The sequence below is a fragment of the Pipistrellus kuhlii genome, unplaced genomic scaffold, assembly GCF_014108245.1.
Source record: "Pipistrellus kuhlii isolate mPipKuh1 unplaced genomic scaffold, mPipKuh1.p scaffold_m20_p_31, whole genome shotgun sequence".
Classification (NCBI taxonomy): domain Eukaryota; kingdom Metazoa; phylum Chordata; class Mammalia; order Chiroptera; family Vespertilionidae; genus Pipistrellus; species Pipistrellus kuhlii.
In genome coordinates this window covers 3,231,290-3,252,476 of record NW_023425531.1, presented here as the reverse complement: position 1 = coordinate 3,252,476, position 21,187 = coordinate 3,231,290, and the positions used below count along the sequence as shown (strand labels likewise).

Genomic DNA, 21,187 nt, shown 5'->3' with positions numbered 1-21,187 from the left:
TCTCACTCAAAGCCATCCTCGCTAGCCATGGGCTTCGTCCCTTCGGACAGACCCTGCGAAAAACCTCCTCTCTCCTCAGTCACTACGTCCAGGGGCCACTCTCACAGCCCTTCCTCATTCCCTCGCTGCAGTGCAAGCTCCCGAGGGCTGCTGTTGTGTTTGGCACAAAGGAGGAGCTCGGTAAATATTCAGAGAGCAGAGCTCACAGGGAGTGAGCTTCGGCTCATGCCTGGAGCGGTTCTCAGGGACAGCCAGCCATGAACTTGCTTAATCGTCCAGCACCTAACCCCTCCCCCTTACGGAGGAGGAACCGGGGAGGGGGGTGCCGGCCGCCAGGGACCAGTTGCAGAGCCGTGGTGGCAGCTCGGGCTGAGACCACCACTGACCACTGAGCGCCCTGCCCGTGCCCGCGCTGCTTAAGGGAATGACGAGGCAGAGCTGTGCCGACACGGGAGGCAGCCCGGAGGAAGGGGCCAGTCTGGCAGGGAGCCGGGAAATTCGCCCACGGTCCACGCGGAGGCTGTCGGTGGCTCCTCCGCCCTCCGTTCCCCTGCCTCAGCTTTGCAAGCGCCAACTCCACCCTCCCCACAGTCCCTCAGACACCCACAGGCCGAGCAGGCCTGCCCCTCGCCTCTCCCCTCTCCCGCCGGAGAGCTGGGAATACAGCCACACGGTCCCCAGGACCCGCGGTCCCAGGAGGCCCTGCGGGACCCCGGGCCAGTCCTGCCGGCGCCCCCTCCGAGGCGGGCACGTCTGCCCTGGGACAGGCCCCGCGCCCTGGACACAGGCCACTGGCAGGGAGCTGGGTTTGCTCCGAAGGCTCCGTGGCTGGTGGCGGGGACGCAGGCCCGGAGACAGGCAGCTGAGGTGGGCTCCGAGGAAGAGAGAGGAGCAGGACAACGGTCACATGACCTCCGCTGGCCCTGGTTCAGTCCCCTGGGGACCTGCCCTACAATTCTACCTGAAGCCCCTGTGGCCTCTAAACGTCCTCCTTCCTGCGTACGCGATCCAGGTGGGCAGGTGGGCAGACGCTGCCTGCAACAGGGCGGGGGCTGGGACTTACGGCCTGCGGTTCAGGCACTGCCCACGGGCCAGGCAGGAGGGAACAGGCTGGCTGTGCTGGGAGCTCACTCTGTCACTGCCGGTCACAGCGAGGTGAGGGGCCAGCAGGGCAGAGGGTGGGGGGGTAGGAGGGGAGGCCCGATGGGCCCAGGGGCTACTAACCAATTGGTGTAAGAGCATGTCAGCGCTTTCACAGCTGGCGCCTATGCCAGTGGGCCGGTTAAACGCCAGCTCTGTCTTTAACCAAAACACCTCCCCTCTCCCAGCTCCGAGGGGCCTGCTGACTGCCCTGGGGTCCAGGGAGCCTGAGGCAGAAGCTCCCTCTGTCCTGTTTTGATTCCATTCAAAGATACAGCACCCACCTCCACCGCCTCCCTCCCGCTCCTCCCTCCCCCATCTGGTTCTACACTCAGATCTGCGCCCCCTGCGTGCCCCCCGCCCCCACAGCCACGAACGGGGGCGGGGGGCCCTCTGCATCCCGCCCCCACCCCCAGCCTGGGCCTCCTTCCCACTCAGGGCCACGAGCTGGAGCCCAGGCTTCCGGACCGAGCCTGAAAACAGGCTGCATGTGGCCCAGATGGTGCTTCTTAAAAACTTGACTTGGTTGATTTGAAAATATTTAAAAATCGTGAAATGTCAGCTCAAAAAGTAAATTTCTGGCTCCTTTTAAAAAAAATCAAGCCGTGGCAACACTGTGACACACGGCTGCGGGCTGAGCAGTGACGTCCCCTTCGGGGAAGCGATTCGCAACCCAGTTCTCCACAGTCCCCACCTCTCCCTATTGCCTCACACCACGCCGGCCTCACTTCCCTCCCGCCCGGCCCCTCTGCCCGACGCCCGTCCGCTCTCCCCACAGCGCACTGGCCAGAGCCGGCCACAGGGAGCACACGTCCTCCCTGGGCTCAGGCCAGAGGCTCTCAAAAACAGGGCCGGAGCCACGGCCTCCCCTTCACAGCATCACCCCCTGATCTCCAGGCCTGGGCATCTCCAGCCCGGAAGCAGGGCCACAGACCCCGAAGTGACCCCGGCCCCGCTGTGTCCCGTGGCTCAGGCCCGGGTGAGCGAGGATTTCCATTCCCTTCCGCTCTGCTCCGGAGTCAGGAGCCTGCTGGGTGACAACAAGGTGGTGATCACCTGCTGTGCCTTCTGCCGCGCCCAGCCCGGGCCCCGGTCATGTCGCAGATCCTCACTGATGGGAGGCAGTCCAGTGCTGGACTTCCGGGCGGCAGCTGGGCTCAGGGAAGGGAACGGTCCGAAGTCTCCCGAAGACGGTGGGGAGACAGGCGTGGAAGCCAGTGTGTGGGCTCCGGAGAACACCTGGCTGCCCCGGCTCCCCAGCCTCCCCAGAGGGTCCCGAGGAGGACAGATGCAGCACCAGCCAGTGACAGCCACCGGGGTGCCCTCCCCCCACCCGCAGCCAGAGTCTTCATGGTGAGCACCCAAGCCCCCACTGAGCATCTCAGGACACAGCCTGAGTGCAGACACAGCAGCTCAGGAGAAAGCAGCACAGGCCAGAAACAAGCCAAGAAACCTTGACACAGCTGCGCCCAAACCTGACAGTGTCCCTCTGTGCGGGGCCGGGGGTCTGCTCGGAGCACTCCTCCCGGTCGGCCTGCCCACGGGGGCTGCCCTGGCTGAGCTGGGGCAGAGCCGCAGGAAGAGGCAGCCAACGGAAGCACCAGGGCGGGAAGCCCGGCAGCGTCCTCGGGGTTCACTCAGGCTGTGCCACCCCCTCTGCTCAGCGCAGGAGCCCCTGCAGGCCCTCCCAGGCCCCCAGGAGGTGGAGGGGAGACCCAGGAAATCATCCCCAGACAGGGGGGAGGCTGCAGCACAGGATCTGGAGTTGCTGTGTGGCCTCAGGCAAGGGACACCCTCTGAGTCTCGGGTTCCGAGCCAGCAGAGTGGGATGGGAGCCAGGCCACCTCCGAGATGTCCGAGGTGGCGGAGATGGCCTGCTGAGCGTGAGAGCCGCGGTCTGTGGCCCGGCTGTGTACCTGTCCTGTGGTTTAGGCAGCACTGCGTTTTAACCCAACAGGCCATTTTTACTTGAATCAAACGATTTTAAAATAAAACTCTGCGAGACTGTAAACTCGGGAATTCAATGTGCAGTTATGTTTCCCCACTGCACCTGGAGACGGACGCGGCCGCCTCGGGTGGCAGGCAGTGTCAGCCAGGCTCCCTGCACGGCGGGGCGGGGGGGAGAGCCGCTCCTGCTGGGCTGGGCGGGCCGCCTCCCTCCCAGGGACCCATCTCCCGCCACTCACACCATGGCTCTCCCGCACCCTCCCCCCTGCCCGGAGTTCACGCTGGAGGCCCCCCCGCAGAGGAGTGGGCCCGTGCACTGCTGTTCCTTGGCAGAGAAGGTAAATGGGCCCACGTCCCCAGCCATCTGGGGGGGAGGGGGATGGCAAACACAGCGCGGCCCACAGAGAGACCGAGGTGCACACGGAGAACACGGAAGCACTGCGTGGGGTGGCATCGTCATGGGTGTATTTGTAAGTGAAACTGAAAAAGGAAAAGGAACCCAGGTGCAGGAATGTGCAGGCCTCATGGTACCGCTTTTCGTGAGAAAGTGAGAAGGGACGCAGAGGGCACGGCTGGCAGTCCCATCCCCGCACAGAGGACACGGCACCCCCAGCCCCGCACAGAGGACACGGCACCCCCATCCCCGCACAGAGGACACGGCACCCCCATCCCCGCACAGAGGACACGGCACCCCCAGCCCCGCACAGAGGGACACGGCACTCCCAGCCCCGCACAGAGGGACATGGCACCCCATCCCCGCACAGAGGACACGGCACCCCCAGCCCCGCACAGAGGGACACGGCACCCCCAGCCCCGCACAGAGGGACATGGCACCCCATCCCCGCACAGAGGACATGGCACCCCCAGCCCCGCACAGAGGGACACGCAAGGAGCAGCGGGGATGTGTGCCATCCACACCCGTGGAGGCAGAGGGCAGGGGATGGGGTGGAAGCCACCTCTGACTGGATGCTAAGCAGCTCGTTGGACTGTTTTTCTGGAACCACAGAACCCCAGCAGGTACCACTCCACCGGCCCCAAAGTGCACAGAAAACGCCAAGAATCCCCAGGAGCGGGGAAGCATGTGGGCTGAGGTTTGTGAACATGCAGGGAGTGTAATGTTAGAAGCTGTGATTACACTGTGGTTTGTCCCCGGAGAGGGAATAGAGCTGATAAGGCTGTGTCAGCGTGCACGTGTGTGTGTGTGTGTGTGTGTGTGTGTGTGTGTACACAGGAGCACGTGCCTGGTAACCGTCTGCTCCTGTGTTTGACCCGCCACGCTTCCTTCCAGCCCCACTTCTCTGGCAAACAGCTGAGGATTCCCGATGAAAGACAAGCGTTGGATCGACATTTCCGTGAAGCTTTAATCTGGGTTAAGATGGGCACTGGAGCCACCATCCCCATCCGGTCAATCCACAGCCACGCTCACATGTCACACAGCTCTGGCAGGCAGCCATTGGCTTCTCCACGGGGGAAGTCACTCAACCCTTTTAAATGTCAGCCTCTTTGTGTGGAAACGGGGGTGACCACAGCATGCCCAGCTCCTCCGATGAGGAGGTTCGGTGAGTCCCTGCATGGGGCTGCCCAGGCCGCAGGTGGAGTGAACAGTTAGCCACTCGGTGTGTTGGGAGCTCTGTCCACAGCCTTTGTCCGGGCTTAAACTCAGGTTGGTCTCTTTCTAAATGATTGGCCACAAATTTTCTCTGGTTCCCCTTTTCCTTCCTGGGTGTCTCTGCCGCTGCAGTAACTGCCTGTAACTTCCTTCTCTTACTGCTTCTTTCTGCTCTGAAACCATTCTTTCCCTCGCACACCACGGCGGCAGGCGCTCGGGGAAGACCTGTAATTTTCTTGGTGTGTAGTCAGTTGTAACAAAGACTGCAGATCTGAGAGGCCTCTTTTGTCCTCCGCTACTTCCTCGAGAATCCTCGTTCATTTTTAAATCTCTCTTATGCTCCACTGATCTGCCTCTCGGTTCCTGCCGCAGTCCCATCCTCGTTAAACATGGCACAGGTTTATAATATCACCTAGAAACATGCATTATACCCACCCACCCCTCTGCCAGCATTACTGTCTGCTTTCAGAACTCCCATGGTTATTCTCACCCACACATTCTTCAGGAATATACTGGAAATGCCAACAGTTGCCAACCCTACATCTTGTTCCTTCTAGAAAAATCCCCACCTGCAGCACCAGCTCAGTGGACAGCAGTGTGTCTAACCTCATGCTGATGGACTGAGGTCTGGTCAGTGACATGTAACGTGTAAAGGCTGAGCTGGGCCCAGCAGAATTCCCAGCGGGGACCTGTGCGGTGCCAGTGCCGGGTGCCGGGTGCGGGAGCCGAGCTGGCGGTGGGTGGTGAGGGAGGTGGGGGACAGCGTCAGGGCTGACAGCCCAGAAAGCAGAGAGATGGACAGTGTGGCTCAGCACGGCGGCCCTGAGCCAGCTCGCCTGAAGGCAGACCTGGGCTGGAGCAGAGTCCTGGCCACAGGCCTGCTGGGCACGGCCTGCCCCCCACCTCAAGCATCTGAGTTGGTAAGTCCCCCAGCCCAACGCCCACCAGCACACCAGGGGAGACTGAGTCACAGCTGCAGGATCCACTGCTGAGCCTCCCATCGGTGCAGAACCCCTCGGGGAGCAGGGAGCCCTCGTGCTCTCAGCACACAGCAGTTGTGCGAGCCAGCCCAACCCTACGGGGCTCAAGGCCTCCAGCCCTCGACCTGCAGATTCAGCCCCGTTGATGCCAAGGTCACCAGTATGAGAAGCTGCCTCCTTTCCAGCAGGCGAGGCCCAGGCTGGCCAGAGAGCCCCGCATACAGCCGCCCCCGGCCACCATCCTGGACCCTCCACACTTCAGCCCCCTCTCCGTCACCAGAGATAACACCGTATCTACTCCTGGGACAGTTACGGTGCCTGCATTCCTAAAGCCTTTGGAACAGCTGCTTGCAGGGAGCAGGCACTCAATGAACAGCAGGCCCTCGGCCCGTCACTCACAGTGAATTCCTGCCGACCAGGCTTCTATGTCTACTGAGTTGCAACTTCCCCCAATAAACCCCCAGCATGCTCCCACTTCTTGAACTTCAACCTGCATTTTTCTGCACCAATTTCCTCCACTAAAGCAACGAGCCATTCGTGTGTTTATCATTTATTCACCAAATAATCGCCAAGCACCTCGCGTGGTGAGGCGCCAGATGAACAAAATCAGATATGGGTTTGCCCTCCTGCGCTCCCAGGAAGAAGACAGAAAAAAAAAAAAAAAAAGGCACAAATAAATGTATACTTGCAAGTGCTGGGAAGTGGGGCTGAGAGGGGTTGTAGTGAGGGATGTAGATGGACAGAAAGGTGGTGGGGGAGCCCTCCCTGCAGAGGTGAAGTTTGAACAAAGATCTGAAGGATGAGGCGTAACTGGGGCCCAAGCCACCTGGCTGGGGCTCTGTGAGCAATTCAGCTGCATAGGGTCCTGCTTCAAGCCAGGACCTGGCTGGCACCACCCCCAGTTCCTCCTCTACCCTCCCACCTGCCTGGCTCCCAGCGCTGCCTCAGCCCCCCTTCCCTGTCCCCAGCTCAGAGCCTAAAGCCATGAGACCCCAACCCCGTGAGAGGAAATTTAGTCCACGGCTCATAATAAGACTTCAAAGCCACATGGTCAAATGCAATCCCAGCTCTTGCTTCCCAGTCATGGGCCTTGAGCAAGGTGCGTACACGCCATGAGCCTCGTCTCACCTTTAAATGGAGACAGAGGCTGCCCTGTGACGGGCCCTGCAGAAGAGCAGCCCGCAGTGCAAGCCCAGGCTGCGAGGGACCGAAGCCCAGCTCACGGATTTCCCAGCTGTGTGACTTTGGGCAGGTTACCTAACCTCTCTGTGCTTTAAAGTAAAAAGAAGTCCTCACAGGGTTATGAGAATGTAATGAGTTAGTGTTTGTAAAGGGCTCAGTGCAGTACCTGGCGCTTGGTGAAATACTACCCACGTGTTTGCTGAGTAGAAGAACCATTTCTTCGTTCTAGACTTGCAAGGATTAGCACCACCGTGACGACACTGTGCTTGCTTAGCACAGGCGGGCATGTAGCACCTGAAGCTAACTGAGAGCGAAAGCTGCATCTGTGACCCGGGCAGGCCACTTCCAGGAACTGAGCTCTGGTCTCAGTTCCCCCTTCAGAACACAAAGGGTGAAGCTGGGCATTCCCAGGGGGCTTTCAATGCTGACAACCAGGGCAGTCCAGCTCCTCACAGAGCGCCCGCCCCTCCCTGTGAGGCCACGGTGTGAACCTGTAGCTCCGGGTGCACAGCAGTGGGTTCAAGGAGCGGTCACACTGCAGCAGATCGCAGCTCCCGTCACAAAGAGTCCTCAGTCACCGCAAAGCAAGCACACACCCGCCCTGCCACCTCTGCTCCCCGCAGCAGCCAGCAGAGAGACAAGAGACATGGTTGCCCCCCTCTCCCTGCCGAAGGGGCGTCGCCCAAAGGCAGGACCAGGGCACAGACGCTGTGGGCTGGACTTCGGGTGCAGAGCATAGTGCCAGCTCCCTCTGTGTGGACGCCCTCGCACACCCAGGTCTGCCTTTCCGAGGAGCAGAGAGGCCCTGGGAAGAGAGTCCTGTGCACGCCCACGGCCACCCTCTCCCTGGGCCCGCGTGCTCCAGTTTCCGGAAGAGCTGTCAGGGGCCCGTGTCACGGGCAGCTGTGAGGGACTCAGCAGCAGCCGCCGCACCCACCTTCAGGGATGATGATGGTGATTATTGCTACACAGCCAGGCACTGCGCTGAGATTTACACACCATTAGCTCATCTGACCAGCACTGCAATAGGCTTATTATCCCCTCGTTTCCAGGGAAAAAACTGGAGCACAAAGGAGTTAATAAGTTGCCCAAGGTCACAAGCTAGTGACCTGGATCCTAACGTTGGGCTCTCGGTCACATGTCACACCCTGTGATGTGTAGGAGTCAACCAGGGGTCTGAACCCCGGACACACACTGAACCCACTGGCGGCTTGGGGTCAGCCAGAGTTCTGATCTCGCCTGCCTGCATTGGCTCCGGCACCAGTGCTTGGTTATAAGACTCCACAGATAATCCGGCTGTGCAGCCAGGGCTCAGACTCACTGAACTCGGGGGAGACTCGCTGGATGTTGTGGCCTGGTCGTGGGCAGCATGTTCAAAGGCCTCCTGTGGGAGGACTGCTGGAGCCGAGAGTGAAAGAGGAAAGCTCAGAGGCAGAGAGAGGCAGACATGGCGGTGTGACCTATGAACCAGGAGGTCACAGTTTGATTCCCGGTCGGGCCCATGCCCAGGTTATGAGATTGACCCCCAGTGTGCGGTGTGTAGGAGGCAGCTAATCAATGATTCTCTCTCATCATTGATGATTCTATCTCTCTCTCCCTCTCCCTTCCTCTCTAAATCAATAAAAATTATTATTTTTTAAAAAACGAGGACAAAGGAATGAATGGGCCCTCAGCACTCAGGGCAGGGCGGCCATGTCATCTCTCTTCCAAAGGGGGACGCTGGAGAATGACATGGGCAGAAGTCAACAGAATTCCGATGCAACGGAATAACCGGGTTTGCTCTGGGCACGCTTAGCAAAAGGGTGTGCGATGGCCCTGCTCAGAAGCCCCGCCAGCGGCTACACCGTGGCCATGTGTTCAGCAGGTGCAGCGACGTGATCACATTGAGCGTCAGAAAGACGACTCGATAGCAATGTGGAAATGACAGGCCGGCGAGACAGAGAGGAGTCGGGGACTCAGGACGGGAGTCTGTCGGCCCAGGGCAGCTGAGTGGAGTCTACATGGCGTTTAGGGTGAAGGTGAGGGTGAAGTAGCAGTATATCGTGGTGAGTAAGAGCAGACTCTAAGGCCACATCAGGTTCAAATCCAGACTCGGCGAATTAGTCACCTGAGTTGGCAAGTTGGATACCTTGTCAGCCTCAGTTTCCTGCTCTATAAAACAGGATATAAAAGTCTCTTTCTCACAGACTGAAGATGCCATGAGTGTGTAAGTCACTGGGACAGCAGTTGGCATGCCGGGTGCTACATAAGCATTAGCCATGATGATTATGTCGGAAGTGCAGTAGGGGGTGGCAGTAAGCAGGTGAGGAAAGTCTGGGAGCATGGAGGAAGAGGCCCCACAACTTCCCGTTGCTCTGTGGGGCTTTGGGGATTCCGTTATGAGGCCAAGAGGGTCAAAGACAGAAAGTTGCATGAGGAAGGGCTGAGATGCAGAAATAAGAAACAGAACCAAGACCTGAGCTGAAAGCCAAGCTTGAAGGCAAACGCAGGCTCACCATCCTGGTGCAGCAGACATGTATACAAAGCCAGGCACCGCATTCAGCTCTTCGCGTCTATTCATCCCTATGAAGTAGATTCCTGTCACCCTCATCTCGAAAATGAAGGGATAAGAACAGAGAAGTTAAGAGACTTTATCCAAAGTCACACGGCTAGTAAGTAGCAGAGCTGAGAGGTGAGCGCAGGTGCCATGCTCTTAATCAACACGCAAGACCTGAACCTGAGCCCGCACGTGTCACCCCGCCCTCACCCAAACACCACGGAAGGTTCCAGAAGGCAGTTGTGAAGATAGAAGACCCTACTTCAGCCCAGAAGTCAGGGAGGTGCCAAGTAAATGCCAGAAATGCTCCCAGCAGGTCTCAATGTGGAGGAAGGTGGGGCCTGGCTGGAGGGAAGGGCAGCCTGGTGGATTCTGCCGATGGAGAGGAGTTGGCGTGGCGATGTCTGGCGGTGGGTGGCATTGGGGACTGGCCAACCCAGGACGCCGCGGCGAATCTTCGCAGGTGCCCCCAGCCCTGGTTCCCGTTCCTCCGCCAGCGCCAACGCTTGTCTCGGGTTTGTGTTTAAATGTCATCCTAGCAGGTGTGGGTGAGGCCTCATTGTGGACTGACCCCATGTCCCGATGCTTGGCAACATGACAGTTTCAGGCACCTGAGGACTATTCGCATGTCTTCTTCGGAGAAATGTCTGTTCAAGTCCCTAGCCCATTCCGAGGCTCTCAAAAGGTAAAACGTGGAGCTGCCATTAACCCAGCAATCCTGCTTCTGGGTATTTGTCCACAAGAGTTGGCATCGGGGTCTCAGGGAGATTCTAGCACTGCGGCACCGAAACGTAACGCACAGCAGCCGGTGGGAGCACCCTAACCGGCCATTGGCAGGCACGTGGCTACTGAAAATGGGGTGGATACACACAACAGAATACGTTCAAGCTTTAAGAAGAAGGCTGTTCTGCAACACGGGCCAACATGGATGGACCTGGAGGACACTGTGCTAAGTGAAAGAAGCCAGACACAGAAAGACCACCTGATGCCTTTCTATGGGGATCTAACATCGTCAAACTCGCAGAATCAGAGTGGAAGGGTGGGTGCCAGGGGTCAGGGGGAGAAGGGAATGGGCAACAGGCATGAAGTTTCAGGTAACGTTGATGAGTAAGTTCCAGATCTGCTGACAGCATCATGTACTACAGCCAACAACACTACACTGCACTGCACTGAGGAGAGGCGGTAGAGCTCCCGTTCTATGTTCTTTCAAGTAAAATAAAACTGAGCAGTTCAGTGGGGAGGAAAGCAGGTCGCCTGCTGCTGACCTCGAAGGCCAGGGCTGGGCTAGGGCCTGGGAGGCAGCACCGAAGGCCTTGGGGTTCTGGTTGTAGAACTAGGTTGGCTGTGTGGGAATTCACCAAGATGGGCGCTCTTCCTGTACCACAGTCTCAAAAGCCATGTGACCAGCCCAGACTAAAACCAGAGTCTTTACATCCAAACTCCAAATTCCTAGGAGAGGGAGTGGAGCCTTTCAAGCTTGGGGCTGGGGTCCACCCCAACAGGCCGAGGCTGTGGGGTCGCAGGTGCATCCCTGAAAAGGCAGTTCTCAGAGAAAAGGGGTGTCTCCTGCAGTTAATTTGAGCAGGTGCACAGGGCTGAGGTTACAAGTCTGGGGTGCGGGGTAAGAACGTGGCCTGGGGCCAGGCTGAATCCTGGTTCTGCCACTCACTGGTCATATGATCTTGGGTAACTTGGTCTCTCAGTGCCTCAGTTTCCTAATCTGTAAACTGGGTATGATAACAATGGTACTTACTCACAGAGTGTAATTAAGAATAAAGAGTATTACTGTAAAATGCTTAACAGAATTATATCTATGAATGCTGGCTCTTCGATGTTATTGTTAAGAAAGAAGAAGAAACACTTGAAAATCCCAGAATCCAAACCAGTAGAGGTGAGGGAGCTCCAGGAAAGTCAGAGACAGAGGACGCCTGGAAGTGAGGCCTTCTGGTGAGCCCAGCGCCTTACACACACCCCCTACCCCCACCCAGCTGCCTCTCCAGAGAGTCCTCTGCCCTTCGATTCTCTGTTTCCCCCAAATCTGCAGGCCCCACAGGCTGAGGTCGCTGGGAAACTGTCCGTTCTGGCTCTGGGGCTAGTCCCACCCTAACTAGAAGAGGCCAAAACGACTGACAGGACAGGACACCTCCACCCCGTGGGCCCGCAGCCCTGCCTGCCAGGAGAGGCGGGCGGTTTCCATCCTGCTGCACATCACGCGTTTGCTGCTTCTCCCCCGGGGGAAGCTCTGAGTCTCTGTGCAACGGGGACGACGGTCTGGAGAAGCAGCGGGCTGCCCTGCACAGGCATCGCCGGGCATGGCGAATGGGAGCAGAACCACGTGAATTCGCTTCACAGTCAAGAAGCGCTTTTGCCGCCTTGCCATCTTTTCATTGGCCTCTCCCAGCCAGCCAGCCTCGGGAGCTGCCTGTCTTTCCGTTCTGTGGCAAGAGGAAGGCTGCACGCTGTGCGGGAGACGAGGCGGGTCCTGGCAGCCCCTCCAGAGGTCACGGGCCACAGGCGGTAATGCAGCGACTCAGGGACTCAGCAGCCTGTGCAGGCAGAGCACACGGCCTTCCTGCGGACCCTCACCCTCACCCGACCCCCTCCGAGGGTGCTGCTCATCCTATCTTCACACAGAGGAGCGGAGGCAGAGAGGGCAGTCACTGGCCCACGGTGACTTAGCCATTGGCGGCAAATCTGGAATTCACACCCAACACTCATAGAATGTTCCCTGACGCTGATTTCCAAACTCAGCTGCCCATCACAGTGACAGTCCCGGCCCTGGTCTGTGTCCAGCAGGGTACCCTAGTCATCAAAAGCTTCAGCTGTCGGCATTCTGCAAGGAGCTTTCGAAATCGCAGTGACACGTGCTGCGTTGACTGTTCAGCATCTCCGCTTCCTCTCTGGCAGGAGTGCCTCATTACCCTTTGCCAATCCACGCCCCTGCCCAGTGTGCTTAGTCTCGGAGGGGACACCTTAAGAACATGAGCTCTGCCAGACCATCTCTCTCCTTCTCGAGCTTTAATTCAGAAACAACGCAACGTAAGAACCCAAATCAGACACGGCTGGTGTGGCGATTCCTGCTTTCCTCCAGTTCTCCAGAGTTCCCCAGACTCTTCCCAACACGGCCTTCCTGCTGAGTGAAGCCGAGGTGGGTTCTGGCGCAGGCAACCCAGCCACACTGAGGGGAAGAACGCCGTGTGGGCCAGCGGCCTCAGAGTCGGGGAAATGTGGTGTCTATCAGGTGTCCACCTCAGTCAAGACCTAGACGCCTCCACCAGCCTGACGTCCGATGTGTAACCGCCACACAGCATCCAGCCACGCGGTGCCCTGACTTCCACAGCCTGGCCGCGGCAGCTCCCAGAGTGTTGTCAGCCCGACTGCTGGGGTGGTGATTGCCACGTTAGCTAATCAGTGCACACACCCTGCAATAACCCCCCAGCAAACAGGCCTAGAATTGTGATTCTTAGGTCAAAAGGGATTAGGTTGAGTAATTCTTTGCTCAAAAAGGTCATTAAGGCTTTTGAGACACATTGGTAATTTTCTCTTCAGAAAGATTATACCTAATGTACACACTCACCGGTAATATTTTAGAATTTCCCTTCCCCCTGTTCATTCTTTTGCTTTGAGTCCCATTTCTTTTTATTAATATATTATTACTAAAACCATGTTTTATATTTATGTGTGTCTTGTGGTATTTCTTTGCCCCTCTTATTTTAACCACGTCCTAAATTTCTCTTAGACTTTGCCTGGAATTGCACATTGTCCATCCAATCTGATGGCCATTGCCTGCGGATAGAGACCGTCACCTCCTGCCATCACAATCTATACTTTCCAGACCTTATTCTTCCTTGCTGGCTTATTTTGATCTTTATTCCTATGTTTCGTTATATTGATCAAAATTTTACTTGTTGCTTTTATCTCTGAGTTATTAGAGATAAAAAAATAAAGTATATTTGAACCAATGTATCTATGCCAAGAATTAAATAGTATTAAATATTTTATTTAGGATTGTTCATCTAGACTAACAATTTTCAACTGGTGTGCTGCAAGAATTTTTAAAATCTGCAATATCTGACTATTTACTATTTAGTCGGGGACAATGATCTCTTTTCCCTTAGATCAGTGATTGGCAAACTGTGGCTCACGAGCCACATGTGGCTTCTTGGCCCCTTGAGTGTGGCTCACAAAATATCACGGCCTGGGAGAGTCTATTTTGAAGAAGTGGCATTAGAAGAAGTTTAAGTTTTAAAAATTTGGCTCTCAAAAGAAATTTCAATCAATGTACTGTTGATATTTGGCTCTGTTGACTAATGAGTTTGCTAACCACTATCTTAGATAGTCAAAAAAAATGACAGCAGTCAACACAAGAGCCATCCAATGTCAATGAATCAAAATTATACCTATTGTCTTTGTCAGATTGGCAATATATATATATATATATATATATATATATATATATATGTGTGTGTGTGTGTGTGTGTGTGTGTGTGTGTGAGCAGAACTTTAGTAATTAGTTTATGTGCCATGAAATGCAAAGGATTGAAGAATCGCTGATCTAGACACAGAGTTTACTATAGTTTACTTTTTTATGCCAACTTTATTAGGCTATGCTGGTTAGTTATAATAATAAACTGTGGTAGCTATTGATTTTATCAGATCATCAAAGTTCCCCACCCCTCTTCTCATATGCACTGCTCTCTGAGCTAGGCCTCATGATCCAGGCCTGACAAATTATGAAAGTGCATTCTCCTAACAGAAGAGGACCAACAACGAGAAGCCTTGCCTGAGACTGATTCTGAACTCAGAGTAAGACAGCCACTTCTACCATTCGGGCTTTTATCTTTCCAACAGGTCAATCATAACCAGGTTGATAGACGCATCTGCAGACATACCCTGTCTACAGTAGGAGCAAATGAGGCGATGACTAGCCAGTCCGAGTCCCGGCAGGAAACAGAAGGCACACTCAAATTAAAAGAGCCTGAGAAAGTTTTTGGAGGAGAACCAAGATGGCGGCACAGGTAAATGCCAGTACTCACCACCTCCCAAAACCACATCAATATTACAACTAAAATACAGAACAACATCATTCAGAACCACCTGAACTCTAGCCGAAAGGAAGCCCTACAACTAGAGAAGTAAAGAAGAAAGCACATTGAGGCTGGTAGGAGGGGCTAGTCCAATACCCATGTGCAGCGTTTTATAATCTGGCCGGATATCTCCAAGGCCTCCCGTGAGAAGCAGAGGGTCCCCATATCAGAATCCAAGACCAGGGTTTCAGAGCTGGGAAGAGAAGTCAGCATAACTTTGGGCTGTAAAAACAAGTAGGGATTGTGGCTGAGTGACATGGAGTCCCAGGTGTTACCCTTAAAAGTCCCAAGCATGAACTGACTCGACCCAGTCCCTCTGATCTCCAGGGCAGGGCAGTGGCTTTGGGGGAATACAAGGACACATGGAGAAAAACTAGACTGTCTGGCATCAGGGCAGGAACTTAGGGGTATCTTTTTCCCAGATAGAGATGCTCATAGGGGCCATTATTCTTGTGCTGGGACCTCCCCGATTGCAGAGCTAACTGCCAGACGTGTCTGAGCTTCCATCAGTATGTCACACACTATTCACTTCCTCTGGTGATTCTCTGAGACCCACCCCCATCCAATTTGCAGTGGCTTTTCCATATTAATGGCCTGTCCTCACTCAGGTTTCAGAATTTCCTAAAATCTCTCAAACTAGCAGCAAGTGGCATCAGTGTACCCCAACCCTATCACTAAGAGGCCCAAGACCCAGCACTAGCACCAGCCTGTCTTGCTTCACATCTGGATCTCACCTGGGCACTTCCTAGCCCAATACAAGTAGCAGACATCTGCAGATCTCTTTGTAGTTCCTGCTGGGTGGCCCTAGGCAGTCACTGACTTTCCACCTCCTGGGAAGCCCCAGAGCCAATGCACCTTGGGGATAGCTTCAAACCATACCAGATTATAACTCTACATATCCACAATCAACACACTCAAGGGGCAGACTCAGTGAGCACCAAAGCCTTACTGATGTGAGTCCTGCTCCATGGGAGTGTCTCCTGCATGGCAGTTCTTCCATTGTAGATGCAGCTGGTCCTCACAGTCAATTGGCTTGGAGGTCAATTCCTCCAATTCCCAGATGCCAACAGCAATCAAGGCTCAACTACAACAAGATTGTGCACACAGCCCAAACAGGGTGCACCTAGAGTGCCAGCTCAGGTGACTGGGGAGACTGACCCACTAGGCCTTCAGGATATCTACTACACAAGGCCGCTCTATCAGTTCAATAACAGCTTTACTTAATACACAGAAACAAACACAGGGAAGCAGCCAAAGTGCAGAGACAAAGAAACATTTTACAAATAAAAGAAATGGAGGCAAGCAAACTACTGGATACAGAGTTCAAAGCAATGGTTTTAAGGCTACTCAAGGATCTTAATGAGAGCTTCAGGAGACTTAAAGAGAGCTTCAAGGGACTTAGAGAGACTTTCAAGGATCTTAGTGAGAATGTCAAAGATATTTAAAAATACCAGTCAGAAATTAAGCATACACTACAGAAATAAAGAATAATTTATTCTTTAGATTCTACAGTAAAGGATTCCAAGAATCAAATCAATAATTTGGAGTACGAGGAAGCAAAAAATACCCAATCAGAAGACCAAAAAGAAAAAAGAATTCAAAATATGAAGATAGTGCAAGGAGCCTCTGGGTCAACTTTAAGCATCCCTATGTTTGAATTATAGGGGTGCCAGAAGGAGAAGACAGACAGCAAGATATTGAAAACCTATTTAAAGAAATAATGACAGAAAATGTCCCCTACGTGGTGAAAGAAATAGACTTACACAACTAGGAAGCATGGAGAGTCCCAAACAAGAGGAATCCAAAGAGGCCCACACCAAGACACATCATAATTAAAATGTCTAGGGTTAAAGACAAAGAAAGTATCTTAAAAGCAGCAAGAGAAAAGCAATTAGTTACCTACAAGGGAGGGCCCATATGACTGTCAGCTGATTTTTCAACAGAAACTATGCAGGCCAGAAGAGAGTGGCAAGAAATATTCAAAGTGATGAACAATAAGAATCTATAACCAAGATCACTTCAGACAACAATGCTATCATTTAGAATTGAAGGTCAGATAAAGGGCTTCACAGACAAGAAAGAGCTAAAGAAGTTCATCACCACCAAGCCAGTATTACAAGGGCATTCTTTTTTTTTTTTTTTTTTTTTTTTTTTTTTTTTTTTTTTATGGAACGCTTCACGAATTTGCATGTCATCCTTGCCCAGGGGCCATGCTAATCTTCTCTGTATCGTTCCAATTTTAGTATATGTGCTGCCGAAGCAAGCACACAAGGGCATTCTTTAAGAAGAGGAAGAAGAAGAAGAATATGAACAATAAAATGCCAATTAATACATAGCTATCAACAATTGAATCTAAAAATCAAAATAAACCAAAAAGAAATCTAGTGAGCAAAATAAACTTATGAATAAAATAGAATCAGAGGCACGGGAACATGGATCAGGCTGAGGAATCTCAGAAGGAAGGGAGGTAAGGGGGCGAGAAGAGATTAACTAAGTATCTTATATGCATATGTGCAATACCTATGGACACAGACAATAGGAAGATGAATGCCTGGGGCGGGGCAGAAACTGGGTGGAGGGGAACAATGGAGGGGCGGGGGAGGGACATCTCTAAAACTCTCAACAATAAAGATTTTAAAAGGAAAAAAGAAAGTTTTCATGGAAGGACGAGTTATAGAGCTATGGGCATGGTGTTGGGAAACCAGAGATGAATCATGTCTTGGCCATAACCAGTGACTCACAAATAAAGGCTTCAAGCACCTGGACTTTGGGGATTTCCCTCTCTTGCTGTGCGTGGAACTTTGAGCCCATTATGTGGACGAGCTTCCGGGGGCCCACAGGAGAACTGAAGTTCCACCAGCCTGCCAGCCTTCCGTCACGCCACTGAGGCTGTTCCAAGAGACCGTGATACTGTGATCGATAATAGGAAATACTATTATTCATCCCATTTCTGGCCCACAGCTCCTAAAACCCTAGGGATTGCCTGTAATGACAGGAATGAAGGTGTCTTCTGTTATGTTAATGAGGTGACTTTTAGAAAGGACACCTGGATGGGGGCTGGCTGCCAGAGGAACCATGTGATTTCAAAGTTGGAACTTTCAGTCCCAACCCCTGACTTCCTGCAAAGGGAGAGGGTCTTAAGAATGAGTTCAACGCCCATAGCCAAAAATTTAAATCTATTGTACTGATGTTATGAACCTCCAAAAAAAAACCAAGAGGACGGGCTTTGGTGAGCACGTGGAGATGTGGGGATAGTGGCACCGGCAGAGAACACGGAAACTCAGGGCCCCTTCCCATAGACGTGCAGCTCTCCCATTGGGCTGCTCCTGAGCTGTGTTCTTCCATAATAAACTGCTAATCTGGTGAGCAAATTGGTTTCCTGGGCTCTGTGAGCTGCTCCAGCAAATTAATTGAATTCAAGGAGGGCGTCATGGGAACCTCTGATTTAAAGCCAGCCAGTCCGAGGTAAAGGTGAAACCGAGGACTTGGAACTGAGAGCCTGTTTGGAGGGGGTCGCTGGAACCTTTGATTTGTAGCTGGGTAATCAGAAGCACAGGTAACAACCTGGGTTTGCGATGGGCGTCTGAAGGGGTGAAGGTACTGAGCCCCAACCTGTGAGGCTGATGCTGTCTCCAGGTAGGCAGTGTCAGGATAAACTGAATCACAGGGCACCCAGAGGTGTCTGAGAATTGCTTGGTGCTGAAGAAGCCCTCCCTCACCCACCGGAATGGGTACCAGATCCCAGTTAGTGGTCCCACGCCAGCCAACACTGAGAGCCTGGCAGAGATCAGCTACTCAGGCCAGGTCAGAATGAGTCCCCCATGCAGCACAGATGCATGAGAAATAGTAAGTGACTCTGGTTTTTAGCGACTGCATTTTGGGATTGTCTGTTACACAGCAAAGGCAGCAGACAGAACTGGCCGTGAGAAGCACCTTGCCAGCACTGGAGCCTCCATTCCAGGGCGGAAGCCCATGTCCCAGAAGCTCTTCTCTCATCCCCGCATCCTTCCCGCGAGCTAACCTCTTTTTCTGCTCCTCATCAGAGTTGGATGCTCTCACTTTCAATTAAAAAGCTCATGAAGCTTTACTCTTTCTCTGTGATCCCATACGGTTTAAAACAAACAGAAATCCTTCATTCCTCTAGAGTTTAAAGTAATTTCCCCATGAAACCTATTAGACTGGGGCTTTGGGAGGAAATCATTTCTTGGGCAATGTTCTCATTTCTCTCTTGATTATTCCCCGATTCTGGTTTTCAATTTCTTCTTCAGACAAAAGTGGCAATTTAAAATTTCCTGGAAAATCATTCATTTCTAACAGATCTTCAAACATATTAGCAATTATCTACATACCCTTTTAAATATGTAAATATAACATATCATTGCTAAATTTCCTTCTACTTTCCTTTTATTAAATCTTCAACATGGAGCACCATCTTCCTTTGTAAATACTTCTCCATGAAGCTGGGCCTGACCAAGAAACACGAAGGTGCACCCCGTGCGTGCCCACCGCAGGGAACTGCCGCGTTAGTGATGGAGCCAGCAGGGCCCAGGGCATCAACAATGGATTTTATCCAGCACCTTGATTATATATCATTAGAATTACTTCTAAAACCATAAAATATTGAATAAAGCATTTTTTTTATAAACTTAAAGAATCCTTTTGTCATACCTGGCACAGAGCCCCCACTCAATAAATATTATTATCAACTCCTCCTCCGAGGCAGGTCAGAGGGGCCTCTAGCCCTTCTTGAGCTGGAAGATTCTCCTCCAGGTAGTGAGAGAGTGAGAAACCACTCGTGGAGTGCCTCCCGTGTGCCAGACAATATTGTGGATGTAGCTCATCAGTCTCTTCACAAGGCCACGTAGGACCCTCTGAACAGCACCAAAACCTGTGCATCTTCCATGATTGTCAGAGGTTCTGCTCTCAGTGGCCTTTCGAGTCAACAAGACCTGCAGTAGGCTTACCAGAGAGCCTTCCTTCCCAGGAAGAGTGAAATCTGGTTCTCCACCATCCAGCAGGACACTAGCAAACACAATGCACAGGCTGAAAAGCACTGTGCATTGGGGCAGGCTCCTAGCTCTTCTTGGACCCACCCTGTGAACAAGCCAGAGCGAGCCAGCTGGAGGGCGCAGGCCACATGGAGAACCACAGCTCCCAGGCCAACTTGCTCACTGCCAGTCCTATGAGCCGAGCCGTCCTAGATCATCCAGCCACCAGATAGCCAGCAACACAGGAGAGACTGAATTCTGTGCCCAGGGCAAGGGCCTCATTTGACTTACCCTAGTCCCAGCCTTCAGAGACAACTCCTCTCTCTCTTGTTCTGAGAAGATCTCTCTGGAGGCTGGGTATGTGGACAACATTATAAGTGAGGGGCACTATAAATGATGTGTAACTGTAATGTCCATACATGCTGCTCGAAATGGTCCAAGAGACAAAGGGATTGAGAGCTCCCAGACAGGGAAGAGACCAGGAACCAGGAGGGTATGGCAGGTGACCAGAAGTACCAGCCAGGACTCTGTCATGGAGGTCCTTCAATGGGGGTGCCCATATATGTCGATTCCCATTGGCACTGACTACCTGGGTCAGTAGTTGAGCTCACTGGGACAGTGCATGGTCCGAAAAGTTCCTCAGGTGGACTAATGTTCCGTGCCTTGGACCTATCTGTAGAAGACAAGGTTCTAAGATCCAGCATGTTCCTTAGCTCAGGCTGGGCTTGGAAAAGCAGAGGGTCAAGGGCAGAGCCCAGCACGTTCCTTTTCCGTGGACGGAGACTGTGCTTTACTGCTCCATGAACTTGCCACGCCAGCTCTCCAAGGTCACACAGGAGGAGGGCACTCCTCCAAGCCTGCGTGAGCCTGAGGGGCAGCCAAAGAGAGCCTGGCCAGGTTGGTGCGCAGGTGTGGACAGATCTTTAATCATGCCTCTGATCATGGACAAAGAAAGGTCAATGAACTGGGAATCAAATCAATTCAGCTGTCTGGACCAATTCATCATCCTTGGTGCCAACCAACCTTCTTGGAACTGTGCCCAGAGATGGGATCATCTCAGGTAAGCTGCCAAATCCCGAGCATGGAAGCTGCAGGGTGCTTCCTGCTCTCCCCACGCTGAGGTGATGGGTGGCTGCGCCGTGCTGTGCATACAAAGAAGGATGCAGGTAGGGGGTGTGCAAGAGGCAGCTGGTCGATGTTTCTCTCTCATTGACATTTCTAGCTCTCTATCTCTCTCCTTTCCTCTCTATAAAAAAATCAATAAAATATATTTAAAAAAACAAAACAAAGAGGGATGCCTACCCCCCATGGGGCCGAACACTGCCAGGAAGCACTGCCAGGTGGCAGCAGAGACCCTGCTCAGTCTTCCCGCTACGCCATGGACCGTTTCCTTGCTGCCTGCTGCCATCACCTCCTCCACACACAGCTCTTGCCAGGTACCAGGCTGTCCTGGGTGCTGTTACTGATATTTACACATGGGATGCTCATAAAGGCTATATGGAAGGGGCCCTAATTTTATCCATCTTCAGCGAAGGAACCTAAGGCACAAAGGTCACACATATTTGAGCCTGCGAATGCTGGCTCCATGGTGTGTGATTTCTAACCGGTTCTCAATATTCCTTCCCTAGTTTTCTTCTGAGAGACCACCTCTCCTTGACTCTCAAATTATGGGATGGGCACAGGGCCCTCCTTTCCAGGAGCAGACACAAGACAGACCT

General features: G+C 53.2%; 1 protein-coding gene and 1 non-coding gene across 3 annotated transcripts in view; both read right to left on the bottom strand.

Moving 5' to 3' along the window:
* PRKCB (protein kinase C beta) overlaps nucleotides 1–21,187 on the bottom strand; it is a 267,227-nt gene that overhangs the window by 104,219 nt on the left and 141,821 nt on the right. The window lies entirely within an intron of this gene.
* Nucleotides 16,642–16,748, bottom strand: LOC118731675. The gene has a single exon (XR_004991933.1). It is a non-coding gene; the product is annotated as a U6 spliceosomal RNA (small nuclear RNA).